The sequence below is a fragment of the Molothrus aeneus genome, chromosome 7 (genome assembly GCF_037042795.1).
Source record: "Molothrus aeneus isolate 106 chromosome 7, BPBGC_Maene_1.0, whole genome shotgun sequence".
NCBI lineage: Eukaryota > Metazoa > Chordata > Aves > Passeriformes > Icteridae > Molothrus > Molothrus aeneus.
Window position 1 is genome coordinate 20,176,236 of NC_089652.1, and position 27,800 is coordinate 20,204,035.

Below are 27,800 nucleotides of genomic sequence, written 5' to 3' on the forward strand. Positions count from 1 at the left end.
TGTCTAAAAAGCAAGGTGGAATGCTCGAAAATGTTTCAGAAATGTATTTTTCTGCTGGGTTCCTTTCAGTGTTGATGGTCTTTACCCACTGTTTTGGATTTTGCTTGTCCAGTAGAACCCCTTGCCTAGTTTCATGCTTTCTTTGCTGATGCAAAAGGGTGTGGAGATTTATTGATTCCTAGTGGCTTGCCATTGTATTTCATGCCTAATAAGAAAGGTTTCTGAAATAAAAATAAATAATCTGTCAAGTTAATCTGTCAAGTTAATCTGGTCATAAGCAAATGTTTGTTAATTCCTTAATGAAACATTGTTAATGCCAATATTAGATCCAATTTATACACAGAATTCCTTGTTTCCTTGTACCAGATGCAGGTACCCTCATCTGTGCTGAGTTCAGAACTGCTAGTACTGTTAAACAATGTGAAAGTCATGCCCTTTACCTCACACTCTTCAACAGTCTACTTTTTTTTTTTGCCTTTTGGTGGCAATTGAGTTTGCTGTGTCCAGTGTGAAGACTCAATGCACCCACTTTTGTTTGGAATGAAATAAGGAGAAGTGTTTTAAATGCTCATGTGCTTAGACACTTTGCAACAGCTCAGCGACGTTTTCTTCTAGCAAATGGGTTTTATTATTTCAGGAACTGATTCAAGCCTTGATAAAGTACATTTTTAATAGTAGCATCATATACTTAAGAAAAGGCATCAGGTTTTTTACTCTTTGTTAAAGCAGGGTTTTTAAAACTTTTGATATCAGTCATACTGTTATCTGGAAAGAAACCCAAAACCCAACACACTTTATTTACTGTGGACAGTTTTACAAATATTACAGAACTGACTAAAGCATTACATAGTTATAGCTTTATAACTCCTGCTGAGAAGGGGGAAATATTAAAAATAATCCTTGTAAAGGAATCTCTTTCTAGTACATACATGTTTCTAGTTTCTAGAACATACATGTGACTAGTTTTAATACTTTAAACTTATCCAAAAATGTAAACAGAAATTCAGATAATCATATCTGAATTTTATGTTCATCTTAAAGAGTGGACTTTTAAGTTCTACTGCAGCTTTTTGCAATTATATGCACACCTCAGTGTGTAAGTGAGCTAAATCCTTAAAAAGAAAGACAAAACACCACATTTCAACTAAATATCCTAAATATCCTGTTTATGAGATGAAACAACTCAGAGGAAGATGTTATTATGGTGTAGAAGCACCAAATAATTAAAAGCAGAAAAGAGATGAGAAAAAAAAGCGGCACACCTGAAATACGGGTCTGTTCATTAAAGTGCTTTACAGTACACATATTCTAAAGCTTAACAGTCCCCCTGATAAACTAGGGGGATTTTTTTGTATCTCAGCCCACAAAACTGTAATTTAGCCTTCAGTCCCATTAGACAGTTCAACAGTTCTTTCTGGAAAACAATATTGTATTCCTGGAAACCACTAAAGGACGTACATGAGCTGACATACTCCTGCTCCTATTGATAGCTGAAACAGTATAAAAATGTAATTTCTGTACAGCTCTGTGAGCAAGAGTCCTTTCAGTCCAGGATCAACAGGTGTGATAGAAGTTAAGAATCACACCTACTAAATAATTGTTTTAGCTGTTAAGACAGCCAACAAAATGTGAACTTTGGGCTAAGTGCTGGCGTTGGGGATTCTGGCAGGTGGTGGGAACTATCCTGAAATTCCTTTATGAAGAAAAGAAACACAGATGCTGTATACCCTTTAGACTTTAACTTCAGGTTTTAGGAGAACAGTACTGTTGTACTGGAGTGTACTGTAAGCGTACTATAATTGGCAGATCTTTTACATTAAACTGTAAAATGACCTCTTAGAGGTAAACATTATTTCCCTCCTCCCTTCTCATAGGGTTTGAATACTTAACTGGTGCATGGATGCAGCACTCCTTTTGTAGATCCAGGGGAGGAATATTTGATTATTTATTTTTAACAGTGTTACAATTTGCTAGCATTATTCAGCCTCATTTGGTAACCCTTTTGTTAATATCATGTAGATGTATGCTGTGAGATGCAAATCACAGTTATGTGCTAGGCACTGTACAGACAAGTAAGGAGACAAAGGGTTCTTGCCCCCATAAACTTGCCCCCTCATGCACTCCCCTGAAGGTGCATTGGGATTTGATTTCACACTGCATGGCAAAGTGTTTCCTTTTGTTATCTCCCGTGTATTATGTCAGCTGGAGGGAGCTAATCTCCCCTAAACAAAGCAAGGCAACTTCCTTTGTGTGCAGAGTGAGTCCTTCAAGATATTTGTTTATCTGCAGTGATCACTTGCAAGCACAGCTTCCATTTATATATCGTCCTTCAGAGCAATGTCACTGTGAATGTAATGAATATACTTAAAAGTATTTTAAGAGTTTATAAATATATATTTAATTGCAACTGCCTTGAACAGTGATGTAAGATAGGCTTTTTGAGTAGAGGAAAGGATGGGTGGTGAACCATTTTTCAGATCCAAGTAATTCTGCCTTGCATGAGTGACCAGTTCATATAAAGAACGTTTTTTTCCCCCTTCATTGATTCAGTCAGCTTGAGTATTTTTTATCTTTGTTTTAAATAAATTAAGAGTTTTTATTGTTCCCCAACCCATATTTAATTATGTGGTGGATCAACTGTTTTGACAAATATTTGCACTATTACCTAAGAAATTAATTATAAAGAATTAATCCAGCTCTCAGGAGGGTTAACCAAGAGAGAAGAGCCTTCCCATCACAGTCAGTGGCTGAATCCAGCTGGCAAAAATCAATGTGGTTCTGTTTAATTATGATTAATGTTTTCACTTATTTTATAATTTTGCATGCAATTTCCTTTTTTTTTCAATTTTTCATCCTCTTGGAGGATGATTTGGCAATTGCTACTTGTAAACCAGAGAGCTTGGTTCTATGTCATCTGCTTGCTTATCAGCAAGAGGATGCAACCAGTAGTGGAATGTGACTGGTCCTTAATTTCCATTTTCTTGAAGTACACAGCTACCAGAATACTGGAGTTATGTTCCCTGGTGCTAACACTGCAAAGCTTGGAATTGTTATCACTGGGACTATTTTATGATTGACACACGGAAAAGTTTCTGTTACCCTTATTTTCGTTGAAGAGCATTTTAAGAAAAATTACTCACACGTTTCTGTTGCTGGAGTGGCCTCCTCATAGATAAAGATGTCTACCCACTAAGGGACTGAGGATATTGGTACCAAAATTTATTCAGAGATAAAAGAACTACATCAGGAATATTTGGCTGTGTGCTTTTTCTTATAATCTGGAAGAAAAAATTTGTCTAAAGTCTCAGTCCCAAAGAGGTTCTAATGATAGTAGAAGAGCAACCAAAGGAAGCACAGAATATATGACAGAAAAAGAGGGAGGGGGAAAGCAGCTAAGCCACCTCATTATGAAGCAGTTTAGTGGCTCTGAGCTCCCTAGTTCTATATATACACAGCTGGTGTTACAGTAATTTGCTGATTGCTTGTGCTTCTACTTATGTATACATGAGTATCTATATTTTTATATGCTTACAGACGTGATACTCATGTATCACATTAAAAGATCATTAAGTTTGAAAATGTGAATGCCTGAACTCAAAAGCTATCTTTATAGTCTTGAATTTTGTGATTGCACAGTGTTTTTCTTGGGACTCTTACTTTGTTCAGAGCATAGAAGGGATGAATCCTGCTACTTGCACAATTATTTAATATTTTGATTTATTGAATTATTTAAAATATTACCTCAGGCTTTATTGATTACAATCTCCAATTGATCTTCTAGCTGCCGCACCAATTCAGAAAGAAGTCCTAACAAAAATATTCTCCTGGCTGTATATCAAGAGGACATGATTTGTACCATAAAAAAATAATGTGATGTGATGAAATGGAAAGCTATATTGCAAATATGGCCAGAAGACAACCAGATCAAAGTTGAGGCAAAAGATTGATTTAAATTTTTTCAGCTGAAAGATATTTTTTTAGAATGGAAAAAAAAATCTATGCTCTTACCAGGTATTTTTCCTGGAAATGGAAAAAGCCTTTTGGTAAAGCTTTAAAAGTAAATCAGTCTGTCTGTCCTTTCCTCTGTGCAGAAAGCTTCTCCTCAAATGGATAATGAGACAAAATTATCAGCAATCAAAAGCTGCATTTTTTAAATGGCAAGTATGCAAAACCATTACTAGAATGGCATTACATTTTCCCACAATTAAAGTACATACCTGCCTGTGTAGGATAGAATAATACAGACTTTAACATTACAGCTTAGCTTGAGTAAGAGTGTGTAATTTACAGAAACCACCCCAGACAGGTGTAGGTGGGGATTTTTTTCTGCTTCACCGAATCATTCAATGTGTGTTAAAGAAGAATCATTCTAGAAAGTTCTTGAAAATTCTATGATTTATTTTTTATCATTCAAAGACTTGAAAATGGGGAGGAATTACCCCTAACATTTTAAAAGTCTAGAAATCCATAAAGCACGATACCTTGATGCTGGTCTTTAACAGTTTTCATAACTTTCAAGTTGATCCAGATTTTGAATTTCCAGAACTCAATCACTTGAACTGTATGTGGCACATATGTAAGTATGTCTTCAGCTGATATATTAAAGGAACATTAAAGTTTCAAATTCAAGCACTCAGATATTGGACAATGGTAAAATTAAAGTTGTCTGACCTTATTTCCTGACCCTGTGAATTATGATTAATGTTTAGAAATTAAGGTCAGTAATGAATGAATCAGTAATATAGTGGGTATTAGTAAATATAATATGTTTGAACAAACTCAGTAAAGGTACAGGAAGTGCAGAATTTCATTTGTTAACCATCTTCTCTCTGTATCTGGGTCTTCATGTCAAAAAAGCAATGCTGTCACTTCTGTCTCTTGTAGGTGATGATGAAATTTGTAGCTGGTTAAAGAAAATGGTTTGTTTTCTGGAGTGCTGCAGTAGTCTTGAAATGTCACAGAGCATAAATGTCTGGACACTTAATCCAAACCCCACCTAATTGGTTGGAAGCTATTTGGAAGAAGTTTATAAAGCTGAGTTTTTAGAGATACTTAAAAATAAGGTAAATTAGCCTTATATTTTTCCCTCATTTTCCTTTCCTTCCTATAGTGCACATATGCTTTCTCTAAAAATAAAAAATTAGGATAATGCTGCACTCCGCAGTATGTCAGTTTATAACATGAGTATTTTCAGATATAGTTTGCCATACGTTATTAGCCAAATGTTTGTATCATGATGCCTTCAGAAACATAGAAAGGTATTCTTGGTTGTTGTCTTAATGGTTTTTTTTGAAAAAAAGAAAAGGTTTAGGCTTCCTATTCTGGCCCAAGAAGCTGAGTCCATGCTGTTGCTGTTTTATGGCATGCTGTTGGCATGGATAGCTGCCAGTGCCTGGTAATGCAACTTTTCCTTTCCTTCTCTCTGGGCACAGAAGAACCACTGCTGGCAAAATGGTTTTCTCAGTCAAGGCCACCCAGACCCAATCTGTATAGCAGTACTGTCCTACCAAAGCAGAAAAGCAGTTTATAGGAGATAATAAAGAGATTCTAAACACTGTTTAGAACAGTATATGACACTGTTTATGTACTATTTCCACTCTAATATTGTTTTATGAAAAGCTGTACAAAAGCTCTTAAGATTGGAACGGCAGAATTTTTTTCTGTGTCCATCTGCACAAGCTGACTTTATAGCTATCTATTTCTTCCCTTTCATCTAATGTCCTGTAGAGATCTTAACTGTGATTGCAGAGAGAAACTGGAGGCATATTATAAGTGGTAAGAGGATATTTCAAATAGATTGTTTTTTATTTTTATTATGATATGTGCACCAGTATTACAATTAGGGTGACAATCTAATTTACCAAGCCATATATTGAAGTACTTTGTTTAGTGTTCCATCCCCTCTTGGTACAGCTGCACCTTCATTCCCCCTTATTTTAACTATTTCATCTCATTCATTGAAAATTCATCTCTATTTTTGTTGAGAGATGACTTCTTGATCAAGAAATTTTTTTTTCCCTAGTAAGGTTTAGTGGAAAACCATCCTGCTTTTTGATTTGGAATATTCAGTTTCTGTGGGGAAGGAATGGCTCCTTCATAGGTATTTGTTGTGACAGGACATTATTCCTTGTCAGCATCTGTACCATTTCATCAGTCTAAGAGTAATTTTATATGGATACTGATAGTGATGGCTGCAGTGGCAAGAGCCAAAAGGTAAAATGGGTGTGTTACTCTGAAGTTTTCCTAGTTTTTTTGTTATTTAAACAGATTATGGGATTTTGCAAATCACCTGCTGAAAAGTGTAGTAGATTTTTCATGTCTCTTTGTAGTAAAATGATGATGTACAGCCAGATTAAAAATCAATTTTGTTTTTAATAGACCTTATTCTTTTTAAGAATTTTAGAAGACTCTACTCCTTCTCTCTCATACCCTGCCTTAGGAGAAGGGAGGTGAGGTAGCAATGAGGAACAGCAATTTTTGTCTTCTTTTCCCAAAGTAGTACATTACAGAGCTGTCTTATTTTTTGTTTAAGGACTATACTGAAAAATTCAGATCTTTCATGGCTGAATTGTAATTTACTGTTTTAGAAAGCCCAAAAGTGAGGTCAATCTAATTATGTTTCTAAGCCAAATTTAATGCAGATCCTCTCTTTAAAACATTTAAAAATGCTTTTCATGTCAAAATCATCAAATGTAACCCATGTACAAGGTGAAATGTTTGTGAAAGGCAATAAAATTTACCCAAAGGATTTAACTTACTTTCCTCTTAATGGAAGAAAGCATGCAAAGAGCCAAAGGCTTTAATCTCTGTTTTTGTCTTCATGTTTTCCTGTTTTTGTGAGTGTACCCAGGGTAGTTAATGTTTTTGCAATTACACCTACCAGTTGGAGGTATACTTGACCGAAGCAACCCAAATCTTTTATAAGTAATTCTGATGATTATCCTGTGCTTTGAAAATAAGGCCTGAACTATAATTATTTATGGGAGGGATATTTCAAGACATATTGTGTTAGAACGAGGCAGATCCATAGCATAGATCAGTTGTGTACCCTGAGCACTGTGTCATTTAAGATAACTAGGGTAGGTCTGCCTGTTGATATGTATGAAGGAGATAAGTGCTCAACAGAAGACAGACTAGGCATTTACACTTTTCCAACTAATCCAGCCTTTGCTTCAGCAAGTACTTCACTTAGGGGGAGTCCACTTCAGCTGTACAGCCAAAATGTTACTTAGGTCTCTTGAAAGAGTTTTGAGGATGCCTGACTCTACAAAGGCTTCAAAAGAATCAGTTGATATGCTGCACCTATAAAAACAATTTAAGTAAATCTAAGTAAGTTTTTGTGCCAATTATGTGAATGAAGTTGCAAATGGACTGCAAATTTAGAAGCTCTCTAAAATTCAGTGCTGGCCCAGCCATTAAATCAGGCTCTTTAATCTCTCTAATTGGTGCTTTTCAGTATTGAAGAATACACAAACCCTGCTGTGTTCTAAAAGCTGTAGAACATCTTCACTAGCCAATAACAGGCAGTGAAAATATACTGCTCAGACTGCTAGTCTCCTGTACTAAATAATGATGTGGGAAAGTTTCATTTTACTGCTACTCATCAGTGCAGCTTTGCTGTTGAACAGTGCTTGGCTGCAGCTGTGCTGGAAATGGATCAGCTCTGCCCTCCATGACTGTAAGGTCCTTTCTTAGGGTAAATATCCTGTCCATGGGATGAAACTTAGGAGTAGCCAGGGGAAGCTATCCTGCTGAGAGAATAGGAGGTTTAGTACCAGAATTCTTCCCAGGAGCCATCAAGCTTCTCACAGAATGAGACTTTTACAGACTGATGGCTGGTTATTTAAACTCAGGTAGCAAAACTTAGCCTAAAGGATAACTTGATCATACTTAAACTTGGAATAGCAACTTCCCCTCACAGAAATACAACTCTAATGGACACTAGTTCTTCCCAAACCAATATAGACCAGCTCCTTGGCTGCAGTAAATCTGTATGGGTTCTCTAAAATGTATGAAGATTTTTAGCAGCTAAGGAGTTACTATTTACTTAGTATTTCATTTACAGAGAACATATAAGGTTGCTACTTTCTACACACTTTATCTCAATCTCACTTTCAGCTACTATATGCATTCTCTCCACAGTCTGACTTCTGCAGTGCCAATGTGTGTGTATACATCAGGGTGACATCTCTGATCATTTTGCCTTGGAAGGAAAGGAGTTTAAGACTTAGTGAGTTCAAACCTTATCTCATTTCTGATTATTTCTGCACTGAGCTTTTGGCTGAAGTTCTGAAGAGCTCTCCTACTTAAATTTTTTTTTTTAGGTTATTTACATTTTTCTACAATATTTTATTACCTATGGCTGTTAGTTTTCTAGAACATGTTTAGAGCATGTCATCTTTATGATTTGTATAAGAATCCCCAAACAATATAATAGGGCTTGTGCTTCAAATAAATAATTCTGCAATAAACATTCATCCTCACTACTGGCAGAAGTAAAAAAGCCACTCAGTAAGAGAAGAGAATGCAAAGCTGGTGAATCCACTAGAGGAAGGCTCTGCACTTCTGTATCTGTCCCATACTAAACAGAATTTCGGTCATGGAATTTCCAAAGAGATTTACCCCATATGGTATGTCTTTTATGTAAGTTGACTTTACATAATATTCTCTCTGGGAGTAAAAATTTCTGTTTAGTCTTGCTCTTTTATACTATTTCAACAAAGCCTTTTAGTCATATCTAGCTGGACGTAAGGAACACACTTTTTCTTTGACTCATTTTTGATTTTGTTTAGGGGAAGCTGAAAGGTCTATAGTTTCCAAAGATAGTTTCAGAGGTGCTGATTTCTTGGTGTGAATTTTTATTATCATAATTGACATCTGTCACTTCTCTAGGTTGTAGTATATACAATTAAATTAAATTCATCAAAATATGCAGAGGATGACAAATGGCATAGGATTGTACTTCAGGTACAAATATTGCAGCCATGTTAGATTTTTCTTGAATCATTAACTTGCATAGGATCACACCTACACATGTGCACATAAACACCACCATTTCACCTTCAAGATAATTCCTCTTTCCTAACTAATACAGCCAAAACCAGTCTTCTGTCTAATAAAAAAAATTGAGAAATGGGGGAGATTTAACATTTTAATTCATGTAGAAGTCTAAATATGCCAGTCAAATTCCTTTAATTTTCTTATGGCATGCATTTTCTGGGTTTTTTTTGTTGTTGTCTTAGCAGGAATTTTGTTGATGTTATTTTTAGTTTGTTATTTCCTCATAAAAGAGAGCAAAATCATTTAGTGCTATGTAGTAATCTCTTGGCTTTTAAAAAACAAATTATGATGGTTACACTCAAATGGGGGGAGCAATAAAAGAGAGAGAGAAATCTCGCTGAAATGATTCTAGGGTGTTGAAAAGCAGCTGTAGGCTAATGCTTTTAAATAAAGTTCTCAAATACAGTGGTATTGGAGTGTCTTGTGCAAAAGGCTGTTCTTCCGGTAACATTAATTTAAAGAGATCTTCTATATCTGCATTTACTGAGAATACTTTGGAGCAATATACTATTAAATATGCTTGTGGAAAAAATGCTATTCATAGCTTTCTGATGTGTGTATATAGTTTATGGTTGTTTCTGTGTAGGTGTAGAGGAGTCATGTGGATTTCCCACTTACCCACAGCCCTGTTGCTTTGGGCAATGAGTTGTAGTACAGATAATGTTTTGTTCTAGAAGTCTGAGGCACACTTTCTTAAATGTTTTAACATCAGCTTGTATTTCCTGTAAATTATTTCAAATGCCTGTCTCTGCTGAGTCCTTCAGGAATTATTTTGAAAAATGTATTTTGATTATGATTCCTTTTCTCTCTGACACTTTGGTTTAAACTTGTCATTGCATGAAGAATTTCACAAACAATTTAAGGAAAATAGTATATATAAATTAATCTTAAAAAAATCACAGAATATTTTTTGTAAAGTGCTTTTTTATTATGCATTGTCAACAGTTAAATGATATGTTGCTGGTTCATACAGGATGGAATAGTGTTAAGTGAGGAAATGTTAATCCCTAAGCATAGGTTTTAAAGAAAAGCTATTAGATCTGCCTAAGTTTGTACAGGTTTAAGTATGACACTGGAGAGCTGCTTCAGCTAAAATGACTTTGAATTAATTACTGAAACAACCACTAGCCTTCATTGCCCAGTGTCCCCAAACCCTGTTTCAGTTCTATTTAGGATGTTTAGTTTTATCAATGTTTAAATTTACACACTTTTTTCTCCCCTGTTACTCAGTATAACTTAGTAGCAGCTCTAGGAATATGACAAAACAGTGCTATTCACCAACCAGCTGTGGTTACTATTCAATAATGATCCATTTCAAACTAAGTATTACATTATACTGCAAAAACGGAAACAAAAAAGATTAACTCCCCAAAATCTCAACCAAACCCCAGATTTTCTAGCATGTGCTAACACAACCAGTGTACATAATATGTCATGGAGCAACAGTTCAGTTAAAGTAATAATACATTAGAAAAAACAATAAAAGTATTTTTCTTCCTTTGTGCACACTGAGTGCTTCACATCTGAAGTTGTTACAAATAATAAATACTGAAATGGATTATGTTTCTCCAGGACAGTGTAATAAAATATTCCTTGCAATGTTCAGAAACATAGAAAAACAAGGGGTGTTTTATAATTACAGATGGAAAAAAAAAAATCTACATCTTCATTGTCTTAAATATAAACTAACTGAATAAAGTCTGGGTATTACAATCTCTGGATATTAAATTCTTCATGAAAGACTAAGATAAGTAGACTGAAGAAATACCTATTTATGACATACTTTGTAATGAGTGACAGACGTAGCTGACCACTTGGATGTTTTATTAATTTTCATCATAAAATCTATTTTTTTAATTTTTTCATTTGCAGTGAGCCATTTGAACTCGACTTTCTTGCCTTGGAATGATGAAACAGCCATATGTCTTGAGCTCAGTAAATCTAAGTTTGTATTTGTGTCAGTCTTTGCCAATTGGATTATTTCACTTTCTTGACAAGCGTTAATATAATTCAGTTCTGTATCATAATTTCTATGTTCTTTTGAATATGGACTGCAGGATTTTTTACTTACATCTGCAGAGTCTATTAGACCACAGTTTAAAACCAGATTGTCTTTTTTAAGAAAAGGTTTCTTCAGAGTGTCAGATAAAATAGTATTTAGCTTTTTGTCTTTTTTGTCATATTCTGATTCTTCTCCAGTGCATAACAACTGGGTATCAACAGACAATGTTGTGTTAGTTGCCTTCTTCAAACTGAATGTGCTGCTCCTACGAGACTTCTGACACGTGGCATTGTTATTGAATTGAGCATGACTCTTAGAAGTAACAGCATCTTCATCTTTTGAGTTCTGTTCATCCTGTGCAAGTACAGAATCACTAGAATAGCTCTCAGGAGGTTCATATATCTCATATATTTCTTCATTTCCAGACTGACTGTCCAGCTTTCCAAAGGCATGTTTTGATCCAGTGCAAATAGCATGGCTTAATGCTGTCTTTGGGGTAGACACAGCTGAGAGAGTTGTTTTCTGTGTACAAATATTTCTATGTGAGAAAGTGGGATAATTATTATTGTTGTTATTCAAGTTGCATTCTTTGTGATTCTTTTGTACTGTTACATCATCAATGTTAGTAACCTGTACAACTTCTGAATTACCGGTTTCATTAATTTGTTTCTCTTGCTTCCTCCCAGTACTACCCACAATTACATTATCACCCTCATTAATATCCTTTCCACTTTGCTCCCTATTCTCTGATGCTTCTAGTTTATTCACCTTATCTTGCACATTTCCAGCTTCCTCATCCTTTCCATTATTGCCTGCTTCATTTTTCTTTACTTTACCGGTATTGGTACACTCTTTTTCAGGCAGAGTGGATGAATGTTGATTTTGTTGTGAATTTGTGGTGGTTTTTTTATTTTGCTCCATCACAGTGGGATTTTTCTGAGATTCCTTTTTGTTGCCCAGAGATTTATTTGTATATAAACTAGAATCTTCTTGAGCAAAACCTTCTGGGGGCCACTTTGACTTATTTACTTTAGCTGATTCTTCAATAGAGAATGTTTTCTTAGATGTTGCATCATCTGTTGAAGGAGGCCATGTCATTTTTAATTTACCTCTTTCTGTGGTTTTCAAATTATTATCCAAAATATCAGGACGAGCACCATCAGTACCTGCGTACAAGCCTTTATCAACTTCTGTAATTGGTTTAGGATCAACAGGTATGCTGTTAATGGGATTTGTTTCTGCAGCTTGAGTTTTGTTAATTGAACTAAGTTGATCCTTAGAATTCCATAAATCCTTATGCTGCTTGTGTCCAAAACCTTCATCATAATTTCCTTTTGATTTGAAAAGTTGCTTAAAATGGGGTTTACAATATATTTTTCCATGGAGAGATGCATAATTTCCCAAGCTGCCAAATGGAAGAAAATTTGTTTTATGCTTTTACATATAATAAATTACCATACACATCTCCCTTTCTACCCCCTCTCCCCCCGCCAAAAAAAAAGTATCTTAAATCTTTACTTGTGAATTTCCATACAATTTCAAAGTCAAAATGAAGGAGAAGAGTCATGCTTGGTGATTTAAGAAAGAACATAAACTCATTTGGTTGTTGCACAGAATATGTTTCAAATAGAAATGTTCCACAGCACTTCTGGGCTTTTTGGACCATTTTTCTTCATCTTGTTAACGTCCAAATCCTCAGTTTTTCTACAAAGTAGCAGCAGAATTTAGTCTTTGTGCAAATTATAGAAATTTGTGTTTGATTTATATTTGGATTCTTCTCCCAAATGAAGTAAAGGAAATGTGTGTAAATAACCCAGAGTGTGTTAATATCAAAATTGTTGGGTCTTTGCAGTCAGATAGGGCCATAAATTCTACATTTTATATGAAGGCTACAGACTGATTTGCTAATGCAGAGAATCATCATAATTCATTTTATGAATGAGGAAAATTAAAGAGAAAATTTGGTGTTTTGCAGATTACTTTTTTTTGTAATTTAAGATTACTGCAAATCTTAAATTACACCTGAATTCCTGTGTGTACTGCCTCTGTTTCATGCTGCCCTGAAGGTCAGCAATGGTCCATAGGAAGTATTATGGGGAAGAATTTGGAAGGTTCTGGGACTGAACAGTTCTATGAGAAATGTCTATAAGAAATTTAGAGGACTCATTCCATGTCACAGTGCAGATGTTAGGAGCAGAGAAGAAAAGGAGAACTCAGGATACCACTCTGTCAACCCAGCATCCTACAGGCTGAATAATCCTACAGTTGAAAATAATTTTACCATCTGTACTTATATTCAAAAGCAGGGTTGTGTGAGTGAACATGCAGATACTTCTTACCTTAACTGACTGCCACAGTGGTGACATCGGAAACACGATTTGTGAAAATTCTGCTTATCAGCAACAAGACATTCCATGGGGTAAACTCTCTGTTGGCAGAGTTTGCATGTTTCATATTCCTGAATCTGCAGTTTCTACAACCACATATTAAAAGGTTACAGATTAGTCTAAGCCACATGTTATGATTTGATTTTAACAGTATCAGTCCATATATTTTGTTAGAACATTTTCCATTTTCTATTAACTGGTATCTCAGTTGTTTATTGTAGGGTTTCCTTTTTGTTCAACTAACAGTAATACTTGGAAAGCCAAAAACTACCTACCCTTTGCATGAATCCATGCATTTGAAAGGACTTTACTAGGTACAATATCTTCCGTTTATTTGTAATAACTAATTATTGTGTGAAAAGTGGTAGAATAATAGAAGGTTTTCTAGTATAAGTGGAATTGAGTATAATGTATGTACAAGCTTTGAATGTACAATGAAAGATCAATAAGTAGGGATGGATGTTTGAAATTCTGATGAGGGTTTTTTGCTTAGCCATGCCAAATACACAATAGGGGTTACTCCTTTTGTGGTAACCTCCAGACTGCTCACTCACATGGTCCAAATATGCTATGGACATAATTATTTGTGTTTTAAAATTGTAGTTGTCAGACCTGATACTTTTTTCAGTTGAATTTTAATACTAAGGTAGCTACATTTATATTAACAGCTTTATAAAATCTTTGTGAAGTGTATTTAATTATGAAGAAAACTATTTCTCTATAAAGTAGAAAACATGAATAGAAAGTTTCCTACCAGTAAGGGGCACGCATGCTAGAAAGGGGCAGTCCATATGCATGGACTGCTTGTGAGCCGAGCACCAGGACTCAGCTGAATATTCTTAGGTACACAAGTATTCTGAATGTGGAGAGGGAGGAGAGGAAGGAGATAAGGTAATTAGAGGGGGAAAAATGGTGACATGTATCCTGGAAAATGGTCTCATTGAATGGTTACTTTGCTTCGTTGGATAGTTGATTGTGAGTGTTGTGCCTCAGAAGGCAAGTCAAGAGAAGAGGAAAACAAAAAGGGAATTTAAGGGAAATTTATCCCAAAACAACTTCCAGGACTGAATAGTGAGGCAATATTAATCTCCTTGAAATTGAATTGTGTGTTGTGTGGCAGTGGCGCAGTTTTGGTGGCTGGGGGCAGCCTCTGTGAGGAGCAGCAGGGCCTGCCCCATGCTGGGTACAACCAGCTCTGGATGCAGTGTGTGGCAGAGCTGCTCAGCCATGCTCCTCCTGTCTCTGGGAAAACATGTTCCAAGAGGGCAAAAGCTGCATGTGCAGCCAGGAATGAGGGGGAAAACGGTCAGAAACAGCCCTGAAAACGTCAAGGTCAGAGAAGAACAAGGGGAGGAGACGCTGCAACAGAGATGCCCCTGCATCCTGTAGAGGAGACGACGGGAGCAGGTACTTCCCTGCAGCCTGGGGAGAGGACCATGCAGGAGCTGTCATCCAGTCACCCACACTACAGCCTCGGGGGAGCACCACAGTGGAGCAGGTGGGTATTCCCAGAAGGAGCTGTGGCATATGGAGAGCCCGCACTGAAGCAAGGTAAAGGTATGAGAAGGAAGGAGCAGTAGAGAGGAACTGGTATGGACTAACCCCAGCCCCGCATTCCCCATCCCCTCAGTGCTACTGGGGGTGGGAGAGGGACAAGGAAAAGGCAGGAGTAAAGCTGAGACCATGAAAAAGAGGGCAGGAGGGGAGGAGTTGTTTCTCACAATCTGAATCTATCTTGATTGGAGATTATTTTTTCCCATGGCTATAAAAATAATTGGTAAGTGTCCTTATGGTGTTCCCTGTCTTTAAATTGTTCCATGAGCTTCTTCATCCTATTTTTTCTCTTTATCTTGTTGAGGAGGGGGAATGGGACAAGAAGCTGGAAGAAGCAGGTCAACCCACCACATGTGAATGGTCCTAGAAAATCAGTGAGGAAAAGGCTGGTCTGCTATTTGAGGTCATCAGTATTTACCAGATAGAAAGAGATTAAAAAGAAAATCCAGAGGGTTAACTTTTAGAAAACTCTCTATTCTACTGGAACTGGGTATTTCTACTCCCTCTTAACATACTTGCCTTTACTGAGACTATCTGGGATAGTTTTCTTTATAGCAGCCCATACAATAAATGCTGTTTTGAATTTGGGCTCAAGTGCTGGTGACTAATGATGCCATCTGTGATGATGCTAACACACAGTGTTTTAGCTGTTGCTGAACAGTGTCAAAGTCCCTTCTTCTTCCCCCTCTGCTCTCCCACCCAGTCCCAAGCAGGTAGACTGGGGATGTGCAAGAACTTGGGAGAGCATGCAAACAAGAGAGCTGACCCCAGCTGACTGGAGGGATATTCCACAGCATATGGCATCATACTTAGCAATAGGAACTTTGGAGGGAAAGGAGAAGGAAGAGGGACATTCAGAGTGTTTGTCTTTACAAGTCACAGTTGTGCATGTTGAGGCCAAAGTGAATAGACATCAATTCTTCTTTTGCTTTGCTCATGGCCCAGCTTTGCTTTCTCTGTTAACCTGCCTCTCCCTCTGCCAACAGGCTCTCTTGGTTTTGCTCTTCTGATTTGTTCTCCCAGCCCAGTGTGGGATGTGGGTAAGTGGGTGTGGACTTAGCTGGCAGTGAGAGCCAACCCACCACATGAAGTATTTTGTTGGATCACCGCTAGGCTGTGCCTCGTTTTACAAGCTCACAACCTACTCATGTTTAATTCTGCTCCTAGAGTGATTAGAGGTAGCACCCCTCTCTTGGTGCACAGTGCTGGGAATCCCAAAGCAAAGCTCTCTCTTCAGGAGTTTTTCTGGTGCAGGAGTGTTCAGCTTTGTTCTGCCGTTTCCTCTGCTGTTCAAGCATAAGCATTTGGTTCATCTATCAAATGGCTAAAGCTATGGCAACATCTGGTCTTCCTGCAGGATTCCATCCATATTCAGTGCCCAAAATAGATGCAAAAAAGGAGGACACTGATGTTCATCTTTCAGTAGCATATGTAATATTTTCTATGTTTCAAATGCATAACTTTGCAATCTAAATGCTATTTTAATATAATTTTTAAGTAAAACATGCACCATAAAAAAGAAGTCATGCTTAATTTTCCATGTTTACTTCATATTCAATTATTAATATATATATATTCACATCATATAGTTAAAAATTTTGTTCAATATGAAACAAATAATGGGCTTCAGCTCTTTGACAGAAACACAGAGTGGCTTCACTCCTTAGTGATGTGAAACCAGGACCCTGACATCTCGTTTCATTGCCTAAATTCAGACTAGAGATTTATGAACTGGTTAAATTACCTAGCAGGAAATAGCACTTTGGTTTTTTTAGAAAATTGCATAGTAATTTTTAAACCATTTCAGTAATTTTACTGAAACAGAAAACCCACTGAAACATAGTTCACTTTGTCTAAAGTCACATCTTGTATTTTACTGAACTAAAAATGGATGTGCACAAAACATGAGCATTATTTTGTCTCTACAGCTGTTTTATACAGACATTTTACTTCAGTTTAGAGGATGTGTTAATTTTAAACATGAAAAGTGAGGTGCATTCCATGTACATTTTCTAACATGTTAATGTATTTCAAATACAACAGTAATGCTATTTTAATTGTAATATTTATTTTTAGTATCTTTTGGTTTGCTGCATGTAATTCTTCAGGATAGATCTCTCAGTGTTAAACCTAAATTCCTGCATCTTCAGCTTCTCAGTCTTCTGGACTTCATATCTATCTATCTATTTGAATTCATATGTCTTATTTTTGTACTACTTGGGTATCGTTGCCATCCAATTCAGAATCAGAAACTCTGCTGTGCTCTAATTTACAGGAGCTGCTGCATCTCCTGTGGGACCTTGATCTTGCTTGTCTGATTTTTGTAGTGGATGTTTCAGATGAATTTAATTCCTTTGGATCCTGTGTGTGTCAAGGCTTTATTTCAGCTTTTTTGCCATGTGTGTAGCACTGTTTATGTTTTCCTCCACTGAGATTACACATAGGAGTTTTATTTTCACAGGTAAAGGCTGCATTCATCTGGTGGGTTATTGTGTAATGCCTCTTTTTGGTGTCTTATCCATGGACAGCTTCATTCTCCCACCTTTGAAGCTCTCTCTGGTAACACACTATGGCTGAGGTTCAAAACACATTATACTTCTCTTTATTCTTCTGTGAAGAGGTCAGCTTCTTTTTCAGCTCAGGCCTTGTCTGCAACAAGTTAAGGGAAATAACTGGGTTGAGCTGCTGAAGTTTATCCAGGTTCTGTGTTTCCAGCATGTACCTCAGAGTCTTTAAAGCACCATTAGAAACTTCTTAGATGCGTGTTTCAGCTGATACTTGTTCCTCTCTGGAGATTTTTATTCACATAGTTGGGTGGCTGCATTTCAAACACCCATCAGCCTGCACCAACACCTCCTGTGCCTAATGCAAGGACATTGTCCATAGTTCCTGCAGAGCCCGGGGCATGTGCATGCAGCACATCAAGCAGCTGCATCTGAAACATTCAGGCTGAGTATTTTACCATTTCTTCCTGCAATGGTTCCTTCTCTGCAGTACTTCTAGCTTCATCTGGGTTTGGAGGATCATGGAATGGAAATGGAACAAAAGGCTGGTTCTCACAGACCTGTCTTAGAGACAGGACCTCTCCTCTCTGGATTTCATGCCACTGGGCATTATTTTTCTGGCCTTGTGAATGATAAAGGCAAAGCCATTTAGATGTACCTGCTGCATATCTAAAATCAAATTCTGTATTTCAGATCCGTAGGGGGATAGAATATAAGAAATAGTGTAGAAAGTAATCTTACCCTAAGGAGTTGCAGCTGGGCCAATTACCAAAGCTTAGGAACAGGCCTGACTTTACCCGGCCACAGCTGTAACCAATGAGAAGAAGAGTGCTATGAAAGAGTGGGGTGGGTGGTTGAGAAGGGAACTGGAGTTGGTTACCGCAAGAAGAAGGAAGAGTTAGTGTTTGGAGGAGATGCCCATGAGAAACACAAAGATGGTATGGGACTTGTGCTAAGGAGAAAACAGTATGGAACCCCTGCAATAAGATGATAACACAGTTCCATGACATAAAATATTAGAAAATGTTTTTCTAAGTGTTTTCTTAATATTGGGTGTAAACAACTATATAAATGTCTTAGTTCACATAAATTGCTTTAGGGACAGATCTGTGGACACAGTGGACTTTGTTGGAGAGCTGGCTGGTCTAGTGGACTCAAAATACATTAATATTTCCATTGGAGCTTTTGCATAAGTGTTGGGAAGTTTTCCTGTACTTCCATGTATCAGGAGCAAATAATGGCAGAGGTAGAAGTTCCATCCTGTTTTTTCCTTGGTGTAGAAATTTCCTGTAGTCTGCTTGCTGAAGTTGTAGCAGTAGCAGATGAACTGTTGAAGTCAATGTGATTTCCTGATACTTATTTTCCATCTTTAGGGGCAAAAGTGTTGGGTTGTCTGTGGTTTATGGTTGTTTTTTTCCTTCTTTTTTCCCCCCCTTTTTTTTTTTTTTTTTTAAGCACAGTAATGTAGAAAACAATTTTTCTATTCTGCACAAAAGCTAGTTCTGCAAGCATCCAAGCAATAGGATTATAATAGGATCTGGAAAGACACAATCTATCAGCTATTGCTCAGAATGCATAAAACCAATCTTTTGAGCTAAGAGCTGTGATATTTGCATCATAGAATATATGTGAAAATAAATGTGGAATTCATGCAAAATGATGATTGAGCAGTCTTGGAGATTTTACTGCAACAAATGCAGACTTTGCACTATAAGCTTAACAAACTTTAGCTGTAGCTTGTGTTCATTTAAATTTCTTTTGAAAGTGGTATTTTCCAGGCTTCTGAGAGTCTGTGGTGACAAATTATACATATTTACAGATTCAAAACAATGAAAGAGGAAACTATTCATCAGAGGAGAAAATGGAGAAGTTTTTACCTTGAATTGTTTTTGTCACATACTGTAAGTACTTATGGAGCTTTCTAACGTATTTCATGTTACATTATGTGCACTTAATTCCTGAAGTTTATATATTCCCACCACTTTCATAACTTACATTTTAAATCATAATTATTCAAAATAGAAAATCAGACAGCATGGCAGACCAGAGTCTTAACTTCTAATTTGCATAAGGAAAGATCGCTCATTAAAAATACAGACCTTTACTTCTTTAGCAGATGTTGTGATCTCTCTGTCAGAGTGAACAGCCTTCTCCTGAGCTGCCTTCTCAATCTGCTCTTTTAAAATCTGTGTTACAGTCTTTGGGAGCTCTTCATTCTGAGCTGAATTGATTACTGCAATGGGAAGAAGAATAAAAAGATTGGTTTTCCTCCAACCTGCATTTTATGAAATTGATTTTATCAGTGAACTATAAAACATTTAAATCTTGGAAAAACTGTGTTTAGCCTTGTGGAAGACTAGAGAGTCACTTGATCAGTAGAGAAATCTGTAGAGAAAATGTCACAATAATTGTTAAGGGACATAATATAAACTACTGTTTTACCATACCTGAGTGGTGTGGCAGGGCCAAAGGGTGACTGAGGTGTGTGGGACAATGAAATGCATGAATTCTTGTTCAAGGGCTAAACTGCAGCAGCAGTGTCTTAACACTGTGATCTTCTTCCCTGTGATATTCTGCAGATTATTCAGGTCAGCTACTAACTGAACCGTGCCCATCCACAGCTTTGTATGTACAAGGACTGGTGTTTGCTTATATTTTCGGACAAGTTGTCAAGTCCCCTGTTCTTTCAAGCAACTCAGACCATACTTAAAACCACATCCTTATGCAAACATAATCTCTTCATACTGAATTCTAACTCCTTTCTGAAGTCCCACTGAAGCTCAGGAATGAGCTGTGCTGAGAATTGGAGCAGTGTGTGTTTTCATGTTTAAATGCTAAGAACAGTACATCTGTGGGAGTAAAGGTATTTGCCATTGCTCATTTGTGAGCATTTATTCTCATGCCACTTCTTACCTGTGTCATGCTGAGTGAATGTAGAAGCCATTTTCATTTCATGAATAACTTGCTCATGAGGAGAAACCTGTGCACAAAACCTTCGCTTTACTCACGATTTAGTGCAATGCCTAAGAATTTTACATACTTCTGAAACCATATTTAAAATATTGCATCAATGAAAAATATCAATGTAAATATAAAAATTATCATGATAAAACAATAATACATGAAAAACATGTAGTGAAACACCTGTAAAAATTATTATGTAATGAGATAAGCTCTCAGCAGAAAATCCAGATCTTGCTGTACCAAGAGGTAAAGGAGGAAGAAACAAAGCAGGTATGTATCAGTAGTTACCTCTTGTGTTTGAGAGGCTTCTGTCTGACTTTCTTTAGCGGTCATTTCGTTGCACTCAGCTTCCCTGGTGCTATTTGATACTGTGTGGTGCCTGCTACTTGATGTTTCCTCAAGACAAACCAAAAAAATTCACATTAACAGCTAATAGTAAATCAGATTTTTTTTTCCCTCAAGGGCTGTCAGAAATTAATTCTGATGGAAATGGTGTAACAAGAGCAGCCATTTTACAGCAGAGTGCCATTGTTTTTATCTTTGATATTTATTGCTTATCAACATTGGAACTGGCTTTTTTATAACACAGATGTCAGGTCTTTGTTACTGCAGCAAGACGCTGGCCAGCAGATATGGCAAGGTGCATGAATAGATAAAATGCCTAATTGGACTGGAAGGGGGCAGAGGTGACAAGGAGGACTTGTTCTGGCTTTATGTGCTGTGCCTCCAACTTGTTGCCTGGCAGTGGACATAATGCTAATGCAATTTTTAAAAAGAAGTGTAATATGTCTGTATGAGGTGATGACTCCCTGCATATGCTTTATAAAGTTCTTCCAATGCAAAAATCATGCTGAATTGCAATTGTGGAAAATATGACCCATAAAGTAACCAAAAGATCCTGTAAAATATACAGGGACTGTATATTTTGTAACTACAAGCCTGACAACTGCAGTGTAATAAACAGTGTATCCTCAGGAGTTTAAAGCATTGTCCAAGATGTCTGTGTAAACTGATTTCTGAGTCTGTGTTTGGTTTGGCTTCAGATTCTGACAGTGATTTGTTTTCTTATTTGAAGCCTGCCATTGAACCTGTGTTACATCATTACCAGTGTCTATGGGGTACTTTGAGACTTAGTGATTAGAAGAAATAAATCAAAAAGACTGATGTTATTAAGCAGTCCTGGGCTTCCTCTCCCATGCACACAGAGCCATCTAACAAATAATTTCACTCATGTCAAATTATATTTTCTTCTTCATTTGTTAGAAGGAAGCTTGTCTATTAGTTTCTACTGATAATAAGCTTTCAAATGAAAGGAGCTTCTGGTCCCTCCAGCAAGAGTTTCCCAAGTGTTCAATGTAACTTGAACAGGAATGGAGGCAGTACTGTGTTTCTGAGATTGCTGGTGTACATCTAGTGCAGCATAGAGCTCTAAGCTTCCTGCATCTCAAGTCCTGATTAGTACTTGAAATTCAGTTAATTGTGGGGCAAGAAATTACTTCTTTCTCTTAGTCATGCCATGAGAAAGCATATATTTATGGGATCCACCTTCAAACTAAGGAATGCTTACACAGCTTGCATCTCCATTAATACTTCTGCTGAATCAATATAGGGGTCATCCACTGCCTGGCCTGTGATTCCTGCCTTGCAGTGGGCAGCAAGGGTTCTTAGATCTATGGCATAGAAACAATGAGCATTCCCTCCATGGGCTTTAGGAATTCTTTTCCACTTCTGTGCTGCCAAATCCTGTTTCAGCTATAAGATGAATTAAAGTTGTACAAACAAAGGGTGGAATAAATTTTCTTATTGCTGTTGCAGTAAATGATTCAGTGCACTGCCAGTGTCAAAAGCAATCCTGTCTGAACTGTTGGAGCTCATTGAGGCTTGAGGAGAGCAGGTCACAGTATGTCCTGCTTTTACAGGATGTCCTGTTTTACACTTGCAGGTTCTGTGTACATAACACTTGTGAGGGATGCTGAGCTAACCACATATCAGGTTGAAAAGAGGCAGTTCAGAAAGAATGAAGTGTAAATTTTTCCATCTATTCTCAGTTTAATGGTTGTGGAGGTGTATGTCTAATATGCCTTTTCATTATATATGGATATGAGTTTTAATATATTTATGCATGTATATGCTTTTTCATTTAAGATATGTTTTTCTGTTTTAATGTGCATGCTTTAGATATGTAATTCAAGCTCTCATTACTGGAAAAGCTCATTCATGAAACATGAAATATGTTCAGAGTAGTCATTATGTGTCCTTTGAATGGTGTGGGGCGTTAAAAAGAAATATAATTATGACTTAATGTAGTCAGGAAGCAAATCTAATCTGAATGTCACTAGTGCTTTGTTGCTGTAAATTTGGTACTGCTTATGAAGTAGTTGCCATATTGCAAAAGACCATAATAATTTAATGCTATAGCAATGGCCATTGAAAGTCCAGCCCAAACATTATAAGCCAGATTTTGATGATATAATTACCCAGCCTTGCTCTGGGCATGCTGGGAGGGAGAGGGATGTGGAGGATTTCTTATTTTGTGTGTCAGTCAAAATGGCTAATTGAAATTCCTGTAACATGATGTTAAATGCTGCTCATTTATTACTCTGAACAAGTGCAGAGTTAGACCACCTGTGGTTTCATCTCTCCTCTATAACTGCCAACTGTTAGATATAGCATTACTGTAGGTAGGGTTAATTTAGTCTACCCCATTATGGTTGTGGCATGTTTTGTAGATCTCATGGACTTTGTAGTATATTCTATAAAATTGGTCAATTACATTTTATTTATGGAATAGCATAAGTAAGTTTCAGAAAACCCTGTCAGCTGGATGATTGTCAGCATGCTGCTTGCTCATGGATGGTTTCTCAAAATTTTTAAATTTTCTTTCAGACTTCTTTATCCTCCAGTCTCTCACTTTTGTTTCCCTTCACCCTTTGTGTGGGCTGCTGGCCTTCCCATGCACATCTGCATGGTGCTTAACACAGAGCACTGTAGTGTACTGGTGTGTCTCTGGGTAATAAGGCACTCTAACCTAAAACAATACTATTTAAAAATAAACATGTAAGTCCAAGAATAAGTCTGTGTAAGTTTTTTTAGAGGAGTGGTTTTTTTATGTAGGCATTCAGATTCTGTTACTGAAGGGAGCTGTAATTGCTACACACGTTTTATGTTAGTGGCCCATACAACAACTTTAGTGCTTCTGTACTGCAATAATTTAGATAGAACAGTAACTGATAATTCAAATCTGGCACATTTTTCAATAAGAATTCTGTGTAATTTAGAACAACGTTTGCTTTTTTGTGCTGATATTTTTAGTTTTCATCTGGTCTAATAACAATTGAAACATACTTTCTCTTTCAAAAATAGAATTGTTTTTCAGCTCAGAATATGTACATTACATTATATGTAAATATGCATATAACATGTATACAGTTCTCTATGTCAGTATGTATTTCAAGGGGATTAAATGGCTCAGAGGTTCGTCCAAGCACAAGAGACTTTTACTATCTCACAATTGATGCATAATGTGTTTAGTTGAACTGTACATTATTGTACAACATATAATTATATCAACATAACATTATGTCAACATATAATCTGCCATAAGTTGGCTAATATAATTTTGTTTATGTATTGGCAGATTTAGAACTTTCTGTTCTGAATGAACAGTATGTACAAACTTGTAAGCAGCAGTGGAAGTAAATTGTGATCCTGACTCTTCAGTTACAAAGTTAGTGACAATGGAATGACTCTTGCATGAATCTTTATTTCTTCCTCAAAGTAATGCTTTTTTATCTATTTATGTTCTTTAGCACAGTGTCGCTGCACACCAGCTCTGTGAGAGTCTTGCAGAAGTTTCATAAAAGAACTTCACTTATCTGCACTTCATCCCTATGATTTGTCAGTCTTGCTTATTTGTATGTATATACTCAGGGTGTCTTGGGCACTATATGAAAGATTTTGATAAAATTGTGAGGTTTTCACCATTCACTGACATTGTCCCATTATTCAGTCTCTCTGCAATTGCTAGAAAATTGGCAATTGCTACTGTAGCCATCTTAGAAAATTCCTCTGGAATGACCCTCAGTGAAGGAGGGGTAGCTATGGCCGTGTCAGTTCTGACATTCTGTACTGAATGGGTGCGTGAATGCCAGATGTTTTCTCTGTATTCCACTCTTTGCTGTGTTGGAGGTTCAGCTCACTTGCCAGCAATGGCTCATTTCTGACACTGGGCACTGAGGCTGTGCCTGAGCCGTCAGGTGGCTGAGCTGGGGTAGCAAAGCACTCCAGGCCGGCACCTGCTCAGGTGTGACACCAAAGCTCGTGGCCTCTTCTCATCTTGGTGGCTGAGCTAGAAGGTGCTTATGGTGCCGGTGGTGAGATCACAGACCAGGTCTCTAATCAGACTCTGGTTGAGTTTATGAGCACAGGGCAAGTCTGTGGTCAGCTTTCATTGCTGCTCACCATTTTGGAGATGAGTGTATTGAGCTCTACTGGTATTATGGCACCTATTACAAAGAACCAATTTCCAGTACAATGTAGAGAGCTAAGAGCAATAGCTGCTGCCTGAGAAAAACAGGAAGATGAATAGTTCATATTTGCATATTTGATGACAAGATTTTGAATGAAAAGTCATAAACTCTTTATACAATAATTGAATATGTAGTAGAATGTCCAGCTATTTAGATTGCTTTTAAAAAAATTCAAAATTGCTTTAAAAAAAAAATTGCATCCTTGTATACAGTCCTTATTTTATCTTGGATTAATAGTTTGAATTTATCCAGATCTGGAGATCTGTCTTCAAACTGTGTTTTCTGTTTTGCCCCAGGATGGATCCAGTGACCTTGAATAATCATTCAACTACTTAAGTGTATAATCCCATTTTCCATGAAAGTGCAGTTATGTTACATAGAAATGGGATTTTATGGTCTTGCAGTAAGTTATTTAACCTAAATTTAAAGATGGTTCCATTTGGTCTGAGTGATTTCATTTTTCAGTGTGTATGGCTATTTCTGCTGATGATTTGAGAGAGCCTCCTCAAATAGCCACAGAGGAAAAATATGTGGATAAGTATGCTTTGAGGTCACATCTTGACTGGAGAAATGGAACTATTCTAGTGGCTTTGTGGAGAGATGGATGTCCTGGGAAAATGCATCTAGACATCAGAGAAATTAAATTATTGGGTTCTGCGTAAGAGAAAAGTCACATAATTTCTGTACAGGGCTCTGTATTCCTTCACCCATAAAACTGGCAGGTAGAGTGGGCCACATCATCTGAAAAGTATGTACATAGCACTTCCTATTAGCACAGATTATGTACCATCATGGGTATGTCCCACTATGGCATTTTTCTGCTTGCTTGAAGATGCATTCATACCCCTGCAGCAAACTGTGTCTTCTTCCCTACAAACTGGAGTTGTGCTTGTTGTCTGTACAAATTGTTGATATAGATACTGATGGATAAGAAATGAGAGATTAGTGGTAGACATGATGATACTTACTTAACATTAAAAGAAGCCTATGGCCAAATGTTAATGTGTCTTTTTCTACAAAGCTGGGAGAACAATATTGCTTAAAAATCTCTCCAAGAAGTGGTAAAGAAATTTACTGTTTTTCAGAGTGTACAGGACAGATTGTACAGCACTTTATTGCAGGGGATTTCACATAGTACAAAATTGTTATGTCCTACAACAATTTTTCATGGTATAGCCTAATGAAGCAATGAAATGTAAAGGTCTTTTGTCTGAAGTAACACTTAGTTACTGCTTTGTTCTACTTCCATGTAATGTCTGGGTTTTTCTGTGCAATTTTTGATCTGTCTAGGGAAATTTATTAGATTCAATTCAGTGGAAGCAGAAAACTCCTTTTGAAAGAAAATGACTTAACATCAAGTGCAATAAATGGAAAATATCACTGTGACACATGATAATGTATAAATCATAGTTTATAGACAGGTTTTGGTATAAAATACTGCCATAGTAATAATCTGCTTTACTCAATCTAAGTCTACTTGAGTCTAATCTATAGTGAGTGTTCATCTGCATAAAAAATATATGAATCCTGTGGTACATCTCAAATATAAAATTCTATGACTATGAACATTAGAGAAATATTGTCTTATTCATAATGAAAACTCACCAGTAAAGCAAGCACTAATATTTTTTTCCTCAGTTATCTAGTAAGGCAGACCAGATTTGATAGTATTAAAATGCTGTTGTTACCTGTTGAGATCTATGTTGGTGCTGGTACTGAACAAAGGTCTTTTTTGGAGACATCCTTTGTACTTTCTCGAATTGTTTCCTCACTGCTGCCAGGCCACCAGGCACAGTACAGAACTTGGTCTTCTGTGAACTCTAGAGTGATAAAGTAAGACCAGTTGTTTTCTATTTGCACATAAAGCGTACTTCTATGACCTATTTTTTTTTTTTTTAAGCAGTATGCAGGAATGACTCAGAGAATCATAAATACTGGTTTTGCCAAGTTCATTATACAAAGGATCTGAGCTGCAACTTCTGGCTGGGATTTTAGGATATGGTAAAACCACACTTTTTAACCCTTACTGTTTATGCAGAACTGAGGAAGATTTTCCTGGCTGAGATCTGAAGACACAGTTTTCGGATATTCCTGACTGATAATTCACTGTGTAGTGAGGAGGTCCATTTTAATAATTTACAAATTCTGTTAACCAAATACATTCTGTGCTACGTGGTATCAATACTTTAAAATTTGCAGTAAAATACTTAATCCTATTGATAAACATCTCGAGAGAGTTGTAAAACAAAATGAAGAAAGATTTTTTTGTAAGTACTTTTATATAATGCAAATTTTAAATAATTTTATTACAAAACAATACTTATACACTTTTTCTCATAGAGCAACTATTTTAAAGTGCAGCAATTTCAAATTCTTTAGTTTGAACAGCAGGAGGTCTAAACTTAATGTGCTTTTCAATATGATTTTATTTTTTAGTAATAATTTTAGTAATGCAGATGCTGCTGGCTATCACAAGCCTATAGCCCTAATAAATGCAGCTCATGCAACAGTGAAAGAAAGACCCAGTCCTAATGAGTTAAAGGGAATTGTCCAGGTGACCAAAGCTCCATAGCATGAAAAATCTCTCTCAGCAGAGAGAGAGACTGATGCATCAATTAGTTTGCTGAGTAGGTTTGTTAATTTAGGTGTCAAATTTTGATCCCCATAATGGTCCATCAGTCAGCTTGGGTAAATAAAGAATGCAGGATGTGTCACTGTGCAAAGCAAATGGAGAGGTAGGAAGGTAAGAAACCATTGATATCTTACATGGGCAAAGGACACAGCAGCCTTGTACATAGCC